Source organism: Ctenocephalides felis, unplaced genomic scaffold, assembly GCF_003426905.1.
Source record: "Ctenocephalides felis isolate EL2017-DRISC unplaced genomic scaffold, ASM342690v1 CF-g0.4_SCAFFOLD_00845, whole genome shotgun sequence".
Classification (NCBI taxonomy): Eukaryota; Metazoa; Arthropoda; class Insecta; order Siphonaptera; family Pulicidae; genus Ctenocephalides; species Ctenocephalides felis.
The window spans coordinates 64,421,374-64,435,789 of NW_020536999.1; the positions used below are offsets into that span (position 1 = coordinate 64,421,374).

The following is a 14,416-nucleotide window of genomic DNA, read 5'->3' on the forward strand; positions in this document are numbered from 1 at the left end:
ATTAAATCTAGTAGTTGAATCTATATAGACATTTAATGTCCGGGGACCGAAAGCTTTATTTGACATCGTCATGGCTGAGAGCTATTAACCCACTTTGGATGTAACACGTTCTAAGTTAGGGTGTGCTGTTCCACCTTTATATTACTAGACAGTAGCTACATATAGGTCATCCACTGATTTTTTGAGGGAAAAAGATAAATATTAAAGTAAAGGTTAAAAGCTTTCATACTGGTTGCATGAAGGAGGTTATTGTTATCGTTGTCTATCTGTTCGCTTATCTGCCCAACAATTTGTTTTTAGTATCTTGCTGCTGCTTTTCTTGTAAAGAACTAAGCAATTTAATATTATACTATAATTTTTACAACTATCCTGAGGGGAGAAGAAATTAACATTGTCAGTGATTTATAGAGATTAATGTAGAATAAACTTTCTTTTTAATTTGGCTCTTGTTCTTTTCTGACGGAGTTTTCTGGCAAGTGATCTTTGAGGCGGCTTTGTACTTGTCTGCATGAGTACGCATTTTATCGTTTACTGTGATGATATTACCATTTTTATAGATCGATCAATTTTGAATATACATTGAAGCATTCATTGAATAATTTATTTTGACATCTTAAAATTTTTGAGGCATTTGTTCTTTAAGCTGATTCCCATGTTCTACGCCATATGTCCAAAAATGGTTTAATAATGATTCTGTACAAGTATATAATTTACTTGCATTGTAAGCTGAATTTGGCTTTTCTTTGCATCTATCATTTAAATTTAAAATCAAAACTGATTTTTTTCCATTTTCTGAAAAGTTCATTTTGTGAATAAACACGACGGGTTTCGTTCAAAACATTAGATAAGCGTTTCATGTTTTTTCTGGCAACTTATTATCGATTTTTTGTTATTTTGTTCTTATCTTAGTTCACTTGTTTTGAACATAAGCTCAATGTTTTCAGTGCAATATCGCAATTAGAAATAGAATCTCAGGTTTACTCGTCTGAGATTTTAATTTAAAGTTTTGCATGGTGATCCAGTTGACAATGAAAATGAGTCCCTCAATATATTATATACTTATGAGCCGCATAAATTATTAGACTTCTCTCCACGGAGTGATTTTTTTTTCTATTTTAACTTATTGTTAGCTTTAACAATAGTCTGTAAGATATTATTGCAATCTTTATTGCTATTTAAAAAAAAATATATTAGTTCAATTAGAGAAATAGACTGTTCGGTCTACAGCGTTTTTCATTTGTATTTTGTGATGGTGATTTAGGATGACGGACTACCAAATTTTATTCTTGTGTTCAAGCTTCATTAATACCGCCTGCGTATTTATTCCATTGCATTTTTTAATTTCGTCATAAATAAATATTGTAGTATTAGTAATTGGAGTTTTTTATTAAATTTTTATGATATTGACTTCCAGAGCAAAGTTTAGCATCTACATTTTTTCTGCAATTTCTAAAATTTTAAAGACAAATTAATAGTAAGTCACTGTTAATATTTAACAGCATTTTAGAGTAATTGATTTCCTTTTTAGGCAAAATTTAACTATTAATTTTCTGTAAAATTAATAAGTCAATCATCATAAAATACTAGACGCATTTTACTTTTTTAGAAATAATTTCAGTAGGTGTGTTATTTACGTAGAACTCTGAATTTATGTTCGGGACATATGTATGTACTAATTTGTCAGCAAAAATCGATAATCGAACTTGAAATGCTCACTTTGCTTTTGGAATACACATCGTATATTTGGATAAATTTGTTTGTCAGGTTTTAGGGAAAACGCCTACTACCTCACATATTTGAACTATATGTAATTTTTATTCAATTTGTATTAGGTCCGACCAATATTTTGTGAATACAGATCTACTTATTTCCGAGAAAATTGCGAAAAATAGTCATTAGGCCGGCATCAGTTAGTGTTTGGCACATAAATTGGAAAAAAACATTCACTTATTTACATATGTGTGAATGTAGGTCTTTTTGTGTTTTTTCATTTATTTCTCAACATGCGTTTGCTCTCGAATGCTGCGTTATTTATCATTCTGTTTCTTTTTGTCAGGCTATTTATAACTGAACTTCAAATATTCATTCGCATATGTTAGGTCTCTTCTTCAAAATAAAAACATTGTTTAGGAGTGTTGAAATAAAACCTTAACAAAAATCACAAAAGTAGGACATGGTTTAAACTATTTTGTGTCAAAATACTTTTCATGGTCCAATCAACTTGAGTTTGACTTTTTTCAATTAGCAATGACTTGATTGAATGCAAATTAACATTTAACTATAGTAAAAGAAAGTTCCAAACATTATTAATTTAATGGTAATTGTCGAAATCAATGTCAGTGCGTATTCAACTATTTTGTTAAAAATTACATGTAACTTCCGTACATTAGGTATTTCTGAAACATTTTAAACTAAAAATAATAGTAAATTTACCTAGTTATTAAAATTAATTTAGTTTGGATACATAAATATAAATTTAAATGAAGAGCAAGGAATATTGAAGATAAGCTTATAGACGTTTAAATATTAATAAAAGAAATAATTGCTGATACTTATATAATAAATTAAACTTTTTTTTACATGATTACAATTAAAAACTATGATATAGGGTAGGGCGGGGCACAAAGGTCCAATTTGACTGAGCAATCATATTGTAAAAACCAAACCAATTATATCACAACAAATAAAACAAAACAAACAACTATCTGACTATGTTCAGTAAAACTGCCAGCTAATTCATCATTGTAGAAATGTGTTTTTTTGCTGTTATTTAAATATTTGTCATCTGGCCTTTTTAGGCGGGAAAAAATGGGACGGCTAGGGGGCAAACTGGCCCAATATCTTATTTTTAATTTCAAGAAATTTTACGAAATAATAGCCACATTATTCAACCAATGCAAAATACAAATATCGTGGGTACATTTCCTACAGATATAACACTGTATGTAACCTTGATCTGGTGTTTTTCCAGAAATATTCATCAGTAGAGTTGAAATAACTATTTATTTAATTTGTTTTTTTTTTTGTAAAATTGTTTTTTTTTTATCTTTAATTTCAGTAGAGTTGATTTTTTTATTTACTATTTTTTATTGTTTGTATCTTCGGCAGGGTAAAAGTTCAGGTGGTCCTTTTTACCCCACCCACGTGTAAGTTTTTATAGAGGTTATACTTGTTTACCTATGGTTAAAAAATCTGTTGAATTAACAATCATATTGAGGTCTCGTAAACTAAACAACTGTGCTCACGATCAAAAAAACTAACAACGAATAAAAATATATTTTTGTGCATTACTTATTATCGATAGCAACGTCGTAAAATTCAAGGTGATGGCTGATTAAAGATTTTTTCCCTCTACTTTCAAATATTGTAGTTAAATTTTTTTTTAACTTTACTTGTTTTTGAGATATCGGTGGTGGATTTTTTTTACTCGCAGACCTTTAAGCTCCGCTATACCCTATTTCAATTTTTTAAGTTAATTATGAAATGATATAAAATTCCTCGATATTGGTTACAAACTAAATTTAAATTTGTAGAAAAGAAAATTGAACTATGAATCACCAAATGTGAGAATAAGAAATACAAATGACACAAAATTTCTGAAATATAAATTTAGGTTGAATAAGGTCTATTCTCATTAATAAATCTTACCCTTCACATTTAATTACCAAATACATTCGATTATTCTTGCAGCTTCTGTTAACGTTGTTCAGGAAATCTAAATTTAAAAGTTGATAATAAAACCATATGTCGATGTTATTAGAAGTCCGCCTGGATAAAGCGATATGAAAAGTACGCCCCTAATAAATATGTCAGATAAGCTCTAGCTACCAATTTACGTATACATTTACGCACACATATATTGGAATGATCATTTATCATTGATGAACATTTCATTTGCTCCCGATATGTGGAGATGTACCATAAATATGTGAAGTGAATTTTCGGTAGTGAAATTTTATTTATTTTTGACAATAACTTGCATGATGCTGCCGTTGCGTAAAATAAATCAAACTAACACAAATAAGTGTAAATAATCAATTTTTCTTTCTGAAGTTAAGAGGGATGTTATGCGGAAGTTCTAATATATTTTTAAATACTTATTTGCGATCAGAACTTATAGGTCGTATGAGCTGTTGTGATGATTTTTTTACAAACTACGTTTGTTTCTAATAGATGGCAATCCAAACAGTTGTCCCATCTCTTCTATGTGGTGTTTTCTGTTATTATAATTATTATAATAGTGATGACTTTTTATTGGTGCCGCAATTCCGTATCAGGGCTATTTTTACTTGGAAATATAAAACTATCTATATTTTCAAGTGAAAACTGTTGTCACTATTGCTTGAGAACAGGCTGCTCTATGCGGGATCGAACCCTGGACTTTTGATCTAGTCACTTACCTACAAATGAGCCAAGTTCTAACATAATACATTTTAATACAATTTTTTAATGTAATTGTTTCGGCAATCTGTTACACAAAACAATGAGCAGAGATTGTTAACAATATAAAAAGAGATAACACTATAATTTGATTATAAAATATACTCCCAGCGGAGATTTAGGCGTATTATAATATACGAAAACATAAAATCCCGCGATATTAAAATATACGTATATTAATATCTTTGATTTGAAAAAAATGATTCGATTCGAAATTTTTTTAGATGTTTATTAGATCATCCTCTATGTTAAATTATTTTCAAAAAAAAATGGCAGTATCTAAAAAATTACAAATAAGTATTTTTTCTTCTTTTTATTGCCAGTTTAAAATTATATCGAATATAATTAGTTTAAAGAGAAATTTAATTTTAGACAACCGAGCGTTTTTGATTCTTGAATTGATTGAACTTCCAGGAATTTTTCGAAACTTCGAAGATCTGTTCAATAATTTTAATTTATTTTTTATTTAAGTTTAATTGGCTGAAAATTATATAATAATTAATATATTAACTTCCCGTAGGGTAAGTTATTGTAATGGGCCGAAAATCGGAATTGAAAATTTTTACATTTCTCGACGTTTTGAAGGTTTCTGAACGTTTTGGCATACTTCAGAAAAAATGGATGTGTGTGTGTGTGTGTGTGTGTGTGTATGTATGTATGGATACAAATTTTCGCCCACGTTTTCGGGCGTACGGATCAACCGATTTGAATGGTTTAAAAAACATTCGATTCCTATTGTTAGGGAAAAGAGCTGATTAGTTTTTGGCGAAGGCAGGTCCAGCCGTTTCGGAGATACGAAGCAAAGATTGCAGAAAATAGAAATTGAGTTTTTGAGTGAACGGAGCATCCGATTTGAATGATCTAAAATACATTCAATTAGTAATGATTGGGAGAAGGGGTTATTAGTTTTTCGCAAAGGCAGGCCCAGCCATTTCGGAGATACAGAGCTAAATGTACAAAAAATGGCAGTTTTTGAGAGAACTAAGCGTCCGATTCAATTGATTCAAAGAACTTTCTGCTTGTCTTAACAAAATAATTGATTTTGGAGAAAAAAAAATTTTGTTCCATTTTTTTTTTTTTTTAACTTCCCGTAGGGTAAGTTATTGTAATGGGCCGAAAATCGGAATTGAAAATTTTTACATTTCTCGACGTTTTGAAGGTTTCTGAACGTTTTGGCATACCTCAGAAAAAATGGATGTGTGTGTGTGTGTGTGTGTGTGTGTGTATGTATGTGTGGATACAAATTTCCAGTCACGTTTTAGGGCGCACGGATCAACCGATTTGAATGGTTCAAAAAACATTCGATTCCTATTGATTGGGAAAGAGCTGATTAGTTTTTGGCAAAGGCAGGTCCAGCCGTTTCGGAGATACGGAGCAAAGAGTGCAGAAAATAAAAATCGCTTTTTGAGAGAACGGAGTATCCGATTTGAATGATCTAAAAAACATTCAATTAGTAATGATTAGGAGAAGGGTTCAATAGTTTTTGGCAAAGGCAGGTCCTGCCATTTCGAAGATACGGAGCTAAATATGTAAAAAATGGCAGTTTTTGAGAGAATTAAGCGTCCGATTTAAATGATACAAAGAACTTTCTGCTTGTCTTAACAAAATAATTGATTTTGAAAAAAAAATCTTTTTTTTTTTTTTTTTTTTTTTAGTATTTTGTATATCGAAAATATTTCAGTTTTTATTTTTAATTTTGACTATAGTTCTAATATACTTAAACAAATAATTTCAACTCTGCAATTCGGTTTATATAATTCTTATAAATATTACACAATGTTACAATATTTATAATAATCTATTTGAAAACATTCAGTATTCCTGGAACATTTCGTTACGGTGCGGGAAGTTCAAGCAATTTGCCTTAAGGCACGATGCCATAATTGCCTCAAGACAGAATTCCACTTACAGCTAGTTTTTTTAATTTTTTGTATATCGAAAATAATTCAGATTTTATTTTTAATTCTGACTATAGCTTTAATATACTTTAAACAAATAATTTCAACTCTGCAATTCAGTTGATATAATTCTTATAAATATTAGACAATATTACAATATTTATAATAATCTATTTGAAAACATTCAATATTCCTCGAACATTTCGTTACGGTACGGGAAGTTCGAGCAATTTGCCTTAAGGCACGATGCCACCCACCCCACTAGTTTTATATTTGCATTGACTTTATTTCATAAAGTTCTAAGTACAGACGTTTATATATAAGAGTAAATTTACAAAAACTTAATATATTTTATAAATGACTGATTTAAATTATGTTTTATTATGAATAGTACAAATCTTGACAGTATACTACATATATATGTATATATATATATATATATATATATATATATTTGATAATACAATGAAATTAATATACTCACAATAATTTAAAAAAATCTACATTCCAACTAGGAAAATACTAATGCAATTATATTGAAGATAAAAACAAGCAATTTGAAACAGTTTACGGTTTTTATGATTTATAGGTTGTGTATGCACGTGTAAATAATTGAGAACATAAAATTGAATTGGTGAGTCAAAAAGGCAACGCCATATGTGGAATAATAGAAGAAATTGCGACAGAGATAAGGTGCATAAGTTAGTCAGGGGTTAAGGAGAAAATCAGGTTTACAGACATTAATTTGGTGTTGATGTTTGTCAGAAAGTAATATATAAAAGCTTGGTTTATTTTCACTAGTGGAATTCCAATTGACAGAATTCTGCAAATCTTCTTAGGTCAATTGTTTCCCCTACCTTATTTCCCTTGTGTTTCATAGTAAACATATGTTCAAAGAACATAGTTTTAAATTGGTCGAAATTATTTGAATTATAGATATGCTGGTTCATGCTCATAATTTTTTTTATAAAAATAACTTTTCTAAGAAATCAAAAAGACTACCTAAATGTGGCAAAAGAATTTTTCTTTATATTCATTTAGAAAAGAATTGTAAAGATCAATAATTCTAGAATCATTTCAACTGTAGTCGAGTATATGTTCTAATCTGTTTTTATTAGTATTATTGATTAAACGTGAAAAATAAGATTTATTAAAGAAAAGAGACCTTATTCAACTTTAATTTATATTTCAGAAAATTTGTGTCATTTGTATTTATTATATAAGAAAGATAGAATATTGTACTTTAATATAATATACTGTTATTAAAATATTACATACCATTAAAAGAAACATTATCTCAAATTACTACGCGCTGCTCTACCTTTAAATAATAAAATCTAATCAGCGACCAAAATCTAGTTTAATATCTTTCCTACATCAAGTCAGATTTACTTCATATTTCTGCCTACGTGTGGACTTGAAGGTAGATTTTACAACAATGAATTGTTTTTTGTAAGAGTCGCTATAAACATAAAACGCCATATGAAAAGACCATAAGACCGTTAGTTGAAGTAGATATTTTTGCAGTCATTTTCCGCAGGTGATTTTTTGAAATGATGAAGTTCGTGATTAGAAAATTATTTCACACAAAAGAGAAAGCCCAGATTCTTTGTTTTGCTAATTTATTCATCAGTCCTAATTCACTATCAATCAAACTCAGATGGATAATAAGCTCGGAGTATATATCTAAGATATACATTGACGGCATGTATAAATACCTGTTTACTAAAATAAATGTATTTTTTATTGATGCCATACTTCGGGCATTGACATACACCAGACTTTTATACGTTTTTATAGTCAGCAACCGTCATTCACTTACGAATTTAAAAACTTGATTTATATTAACTTACGTAATTTTTGCAGTGAAAAAAAATCTACTTTTTTGATAATTATTAATTTAAACTGCGATCAAATCTTATAGGATTCTATCATGAATTATTTACTAATTACGCAGCTTTATCACAGATAGCAACCCAATCAGTGGTCCCATCTCTATATGATCAATTTGATTATTACAATATCTATAATAGTGATGACTTATTAATGAGCAATGCCGGGTTAAGGCTATTTTTATTTGGAAACATATTGCTATCTATATTTCCAAATAAAAAAACAATGTTACCACTGCTTGATATCAGGCTGCTCGAAGCGAGACAGAAGGCGTTACTTCTGATTCAGATCTAGTCGTTCTAACCACCTACCTATGGGTGAGCCCATTTTTAATAAATATGTTAATTGCTGTATTTTTGCGATCCTAAGCTAAATTTAATTATCATGCATTTTTTACAAATTTAAATTATTGTGAAATAATTGTTTTCAACATATCGTGTTTTGTTTGGAAAATACTTTTCATTAAAGTTGAGAATGTTTCATTTCTAGCGTTGATCGATTATGCTGTTTGATGATTGAAAATTGAAACTAGTGGGGTGGGTGGCATCGTGCCTTAAGGCAAATTGCTGGAACTTCCCGTACCGTAACGAAACGTTCGAGGAATATTGAATGTTTTCAAATAGATTATTATAATAGTATTATTGTCCTAATATTTATAATAATTATATAAACTGAATTGCAGAGTTGAAATTATTGTTTAAAGTATATTAGAACTATAGTCAGAATTAAAAATAAATCTGAATTATTTTCGATATACAAAAAATTAAAAAAAAAAAAAAAAAAAAAAAAAAAAAAAAAAAATGGTACAAATTTTTTTTTTCCAAATTAATTATTTTGTTAAGACAAGCAGAAAGTTCTTTGAATCAATTGAATCGGACGCTTAGTTCTCTCAAAAACTGCCATTTTTTGTACATTTAGCTCTGTATCTCCGAAATGGCTGGGCCTGCCTTTGCGAAAAACTAATAACCCTTTCTCCCAATCATTACTAATGGAATGTTTCTTAGATCATTCAAATCGGATGCTCCGTTCTCTCAAAAACTCGATTTCTATTTTCTGCACTCTTGCTCCTTATCTCCGTAACTGCTGGACCTGTCTTTGCCAAAACTAATCAGCTCTTCTCCTTATTAATAGGAATCGAATGTTTTTTTAAACCATTCAAATCGGTTGATCCGTACGCCCGAAAACGTGGGACGAAAATTTTGTATCCATACATACATACCACACACACACACACACAACACACACACACACACACACACACATCCATTTTTTCTGAGGTTATGCCAAAACGTTCAGAACCCAAACGTCGAGAAATGTAAAAATTTTCAATTCCGATTTTCGGCCCATTACAATAACTTACCCTACGGGAAGTTAAAAATTAATTTCAGCCTATTTCAATTTTTTTTAAAGTAAATGGTTTCTATGGAAATACTTTGAGTTGTATACTCTACTTATTTATACTGGCATGCCGTCTTTAGCAATCATGTTTACAGCCTGTTGTCTTTGGAATCATCTGCTGTGTTGAAAAATTATTTGCATTTGTGAGAAATCAAAACATGTAATATTTGCTTTGGATTAATTGGATACAACTGCTAATGATGATTCTGTGAAATATTTACGCTTGTATACACCATGAAAATTGAATTCTTAGCAAAAATTGTAGCAATGCCGGGTTTAGACTATTTTCACTTGGAAACATATTGATATTTATATTTCCAAGTGAAAAACGATGTTACTACTGCTAGATCTAGTCGTTCTAACCACCTATGGGTGAGCCCATTCTCAATAAATATGTCCAAGTTTTGTATTTTCCGCGATTATATATTCCAATTACCAAGCTAAATTTAATTGCATTTTTCACAAATTTAAATTATTGTGTAATATTATAATTATATTCATTATATTGTTTTTTATTTGGAAAATAGTTTTCATTAAAAATAATATTGTTTTATTTCTAACATTTATAGACTATGTTGTTTGTTGATTGAAAATTGAAATTAATTTTAGCCTTTTTCAATTTTTTTAATAGTACATGGATTATATGGAAATACTTGGAGTTGTATACTTTACTTATTTATACTAGCATGCCCTCTTTAGCAATCATGTTTACAGCGAAACTGCAGAAGACACCTGCTCATTAGGCAGACAAAAATCGATTCTTTCCTGTTGTCTTTAGAAACATCTTCTGTGTTGAAAAATTATTTGCATTTGTGAGAAATCAAAACATGTAATATTTGCTTTGGATTAATTGGATACAACTGCTAATGATGATTCTGTGAAATATTTACGCTTGTAAACACCATGAAAATTGAATTCTTAGCAAAAATTGTAGCAATGCCGGGTTTAGACTATTTTCACTTGGAAACATATTGATATTTATATTTCCAAGTGAAAAACGATGTTACTACTGCTTGACATCAGACTGCTCGAAGCGAGATAGATGGCGTTACTTCTGATTCAGATCTAGTCGTTCTAACCACCTATGGGTGAGCCCATTCTCAATAAATATGTCCAATTTTTGTATTTTCCGCGATTATAATTCCCATTACCAAGCTAAATTTAATTTCATTTTTCACAAATTTAAATTATTGTGTAATATTATAATTATATTCATTATATTGTTTTTTATTTGGAAAATAGTTTTCATTAAAGATAATAATGTTTTATTTCTAACATTTATAGATTATGTTGTTTGTTGATTGAAAATTGAAATTAATTTTAGCCTCTTTCAAATTTTTTAAAAGTACATGGACTATATGGAAATACTTTGAGTTGTATACTTTACTTATTTATACTGGCATGCCGTCTTTAGCAATCATGTTTGCAGCGAGATTGCAGAAGACACCTGCTCATTAGCCAGACAAAAAACGATTCTTTCCTGTTGTCTTTGGAATCATCTGCTGTGTTGAAAAATTATTTGCATTTGTGAGAAATCAAAACATATAATATTTGCTTTGGATTAATTGGAAACAACTGCTAATGATGATTCTGTAAAATATTTATGCATACAAAATAAAAATTGAATTGTAAGCAAAACATGAGAAAATGACAAAGTTACTTTCATAAAGAGTCGAACTAATTATGGAGTTCACAAAAGTGACATCAACTTTATAGAGAATTTAAATCAAAATCATTCGAATTTGTTTTTCTGCATCTAAGCACTACCAAATTGGATTATCTGATGAAATAATGCGGAGAAATGCAGAGAACGCATTGCAGCATGCAAGATGAGGAAAATAAATAGACTGAAATATACAAATAATTTTGAAATATTTAACCTGGTGATTATTATCCTTCAAGGGTCGGATCTTCTACGGAATTCTAGTTCAATAAGATTTCAGATTTGGCATCTTATTCAATTGTGATTTCGAAGGTCTGCAATAGCTAAAAGTATATCGTATGTCTACATTAATGTGTCTAAAAATGTTTTTAACAATTAATTACAAAGTAACAGTCTTGCTGATCTTTACCAAATTATTCAACACAATTCTCCAATGATATCTTTCGAACAGTGCGATTTTTTGCAAGAACTTAGACGAACTAGATTCAAATCAAATTGCTGGAAGTTCCAGTACCGTAACTTTGAAAATTTTGTACACATTTGAAACGTTTAAATTTTTTTTAAAAAACTTTAAACTACTCGACATTTTGATAATTCGTATTTTTTTTTCAAAGCGATTGTCAATAGGATTCGAATGTTTTTTAAATCATTCAAATCGGTTGACCCATGCTTTCGAAATTGTCGACGAAAAATTTTTTTCGCACACAAACATACACATATACACATACATCATTATTTTCTAAGGTATAAGAAAATAATGTTCAGGTGCTATTTTTATTCGATTTTTTTCGATTACTATAACTTACCCTGCGAAAGGTTAAAAATGTTAGACTTGTTTGCTAATTATAAAGAAATCCCTTCGCAAAAACTCGAATTCTTAAGGAGTTTTATTAAATGCCCATAAAATTTTTGAAATCAGTTTAGTCATTTTTGAAGAGACACAATTTACCAATTTTGGTGTCAAATGGTTTAGACTTGAATAATCAGAATGACGTGAAGCTTATAGAAAACATAAACATAAAAAATCGGATTTTTTGGCAAAAATATAAATTTCTCTCGCGGGAAGTTAATAATATAAAAATGGATCCATTTGAAAAATTACATTTGATCTATTGCTATCACTACTAATTTTCAATCAATGCAGTTAATGTAATTAATCAATGTAATATAAAAACCAGTAACATATAACAAATATCAATTACCGATAAAAGTAATTTATACACTTATTGTGTTGTTAACTTTTTTAAAACACCTGGTGCCATTGTTTATAATAAAAGTGTCTCGTTTGACAAGTGCAAGACTATGATAAGGATGTAATATAATGACACTTTGTGCATATTTATAAACAGTTTGATAACAACTTGAACTAAAAAAATTCCTAAGTTTGAATATACAGATATTTAAAATAATATCTTAAGTGGCTTTTAGTATATCCAATTTATCCATTCGTGGTTTTGCCCTCATTAAAATGAAATGACTGATCATGCTGGTATATCTCACGTGTATACGGATTTAACGTTGTGTAACTTAAATCTGTTTTGTGTGCTGCACCAAGATTTTGTTATCCAGCTTGTTGAAATGCATTCAATGGAGTGTGTTTATTTAACGATTATATTTAGAATTGTTCCTTCCTGGGGAAATTTATGGCAAAAGTAGTGATGCGAAAGGAATATGTAAAAAATAGTAAAGGTATATTGATCAATATATTCTTGAAATGTTAGTAATCAATACGTCGAAAATAAAATAGCAATAAGTAATAAAATATATTTATGCTGTACGTTTCGACATAACATTCATGTAATACATTCAGTTCTTTGTGTATATATTTCTTTATGGGTATGTTAAATTTGTTTTGTAGTTATTGTAAATTATTTTAAAACTGTTGTATGATGGCTAACATTTAGTGTCGAAATATAATATAAATAAAAAAAAATTTAACTTCCCGTAGGGCCGTTATAGTAATCACAAAAAAATCGAAAATGAGAATTTTTATATATCTTTAAGATTTCTGAACATTTTGGCATATCTTAGAAAAACTGGATGCATGTGTGTGTGTGTGCGGATACACATTTTTGTCGACGATTTCGGGAACACGGATCAACGGATTTGAATAATTCAAAAACTATTCTGTTTGTATTGATAAGGAGACGTGCTGATTAGTTTTTGGCGGAAGCAGGTCAAACATTTTACTTATATTGACAAGACGAAAACCTGATTAAATTTTTGGGAAGGCAGGTCCAGTGGTTATGAACTCTCAATAAAAAAAATAAGTTAAAAAAATGTATTTTGGCGGTCAAATGATCATTAAACATATGCACATCAAATTATCAGATATTTTATAGAGATTTTCATAATGTGTACACATTTTCTGTAAATTTTATTGGGTTCCGTACCAAGATTTTTAATTACGATACGGGAAGTTCTAGCAATTTGCCTCAAGGCACGATGCCATGCACCCCACTAGTTTTACTAAATTTTCTTAGGCAAATAAAAAAATTCATATATGGTAGAGTGAGGCTTAAAGGTCCGCTGGTTAAAAGGTCGACTACCGATTTCTCAAAAATAAGTAAAGTTAAGAATTTTTTAACAGCAATATTTGTGAGTAAAGGGAAAAAGATGTGTAACCAGACCAGCACCTTGATTTTTAAGATCGGGAGATAAACAGAAATGTTTGAATATCCATAACAAAAGTATTTTCTTTCGTTGTTAGTTATTTTGGTTGTGAGCACTTTTGTTTAGTTTACGAGACCTTACAATTAGTATAATTTTTAAGCAAACGTTAATTAATTGTTTTGAAGATGTAATGTCAGTTTTTAGTTAGATTCAATCATTTTTTTAAAACTTCTATAAAAGCTTACACGTGGAAGTGGTAAAAAGGAACAGGTGACAAATTTTTGAAAAACAGCAAAATACATTTCTTCAATGATTAATTAGCTGGGAGTTGAACTGACCATAGTCAAATAATTGTTTAATAAATAATTTGGTTTTCACAATAGCTCCGAGTCAAATTGGACCTTTGTGCCCGGCCCTGCCCTATATTTATGTTTGCTGGTTCGGGCAGTAGAATCAACTTGGTTTCGGAGATTTGGATAAATAAACCTCTAATTCATAATTGCTTTAGTTT

The 14,416-nt window shown here is 29.5% G+C and overlaps 1 protein-coding gene across 4 annotated transcripts in view; it reads left to right on the forward strand.

Moving 5' to 3' along the window:
- Positions 1 to 14,416, forward strand: part of LOC113372414 (integrin alpha-PS1) — a 290,356-nt gene that overhangs the window by 250,461 nt on the left and 25,479 nt on the right. The window lies entirely within an intron of this gene.